We start from the raw sequence: 1,716 nt of genomic DNA on the forward strand, positions 1-1,716 counted from the left end.
GATAGAGCCATCAGAATACAGATAATGTATAGACCTGTCCGTATACATGCTGAAAGACTCTGCTCACAATCACACGTCAGCCAGACACTCTTATCACGCACTACTCTCTGCCTGTAACAGGCACACAGACAATATGTAAGCACCAGCATGGAACAACACCCAGTGCATCCTCTCTGCCACATTAGACAATCCACACTATCATAACCAGACCGGGAGGTCCACTCGGAAAACAGAATATCCCACCCTTCCGACAACCACCATTGCTCAGCTAAGCCACCAACACCCACACATGTCCCAGACAGGGGTGCACCCAACATCACAATACTGCCTCCTGTCACACCACACAAACAATGGCAGGAATGAAAGACACAGGTCTGCCACAAGCATGGAATCAGAGCGCCGCCTGTTATGAGCCAAAGGTGCACCCTGACGTGGCAAATCAGATGATGCCGCAGTCATTTACTTACGATAATCACAATCAACAAACCGGGCCCCCCCCCCCCCCCAAGTGCCTTAACCTAACCCGTATTGTACCTTAACCTAACCCGTATTGTACCTTAACCTAACCCGTATTGTACCTTAACCTAACCCGTATTGTACCTTAACCTAACCCATATTGTACCTTAACCTAACCCATATTGTACCTTAACCTAACCCATATTGTACCTTAACCTAACCCATATTGTACCTTAACCTAACCCATATTGTACCTTAACCTAACCCATATTGTACCTTAACCTAACCCATATTGTACCTTAACCTAACCCATATTGTACCTTAACCTAACCCATATTGTACCTTAACCTAACCCATGTTGTGCCTTAACCTAACCCATGTTGCGCCTTAACCTAACCCATGTTGCGCCTTAACCTAACCCATGTTGCGCCTTAACCTAACCCATGTTGCGCCTTAACCTAACCCATGTTGCGCCTTAACCTAACCCATGTTGCGCCTTAACCTAACCCATGTTGCGCCTTAACCTAACCCATGTTGCGCCTTAACCTAACCCATGTTGCGCCTTAACCTAACCCATGTTGCGCCTTAACCTAACCCATGTTGCGCCTTAACCTAACCCATGTTGCGCCTTAACCTAACCTATGTTGCGCCTTAACCTAACCTATGTTGCGCCTTAACCTAACCTATGTTGCGCCTTAACCTAACCTATGTTGCGCCTTAACCTAACCTATGTTGCGCCTTAACCTAACCTATGTTGCGCCTTAACCTAACCTATGTTGCGCCGTAACCTAACCTATGTTGCGCCGTAACCTAACCTATGTTGCGCCGTAACCTAACCTATGTTGCGCCTTAACCTAACCTATGTTGCGCCTTAACCTAACCTATGTTGCGCCTTAACCTAACCTATGTTGCGCCGTAACCTAACCTATGTTGCGCCTTAACCTAACCTATGTTGCGCCTTAACCTAACCTATGTTGCGCCTTAACCTAACCTATGTTGCGCCTTAACCTAACCTATGTTGCGCCTTAACCTAACCTATGTTGCGCCTTAACCTAACCTATGTTGCGCCTTAACCTAACCTATGTTGCGCCTTAACCTAACCTATGTTGCGCCTTAACCTAACCTATGTTGCGCCGTAACCTAACCTATGTTGCGCCTTAACCTAACCTATGTTGCGCCTTAACCTAACCTATGTTGCGCCGTAACCTAACCTATGTTGCGCCTTAACCTAACCTATGTTGCGCCTTAACCTAACCTATG

The sequence above is a fragment of the Schistocerca americana genome, unplaced genomic scaffold (genome assembly GCF_021461395.2).
Source record: "Schistocerca americana isolate TAMUIC-IGC-003095 unplaced genomic scaffold, iqSchAmer2.1 HiC_scaffold_467, whole genome shotgun sequence".
Lineage (NCBI taxonomy): Eukaryota > Metazoa > Arthropoda > Insecta > Orthoptera > Acrididae > Schistocerca > Schistocerca americana.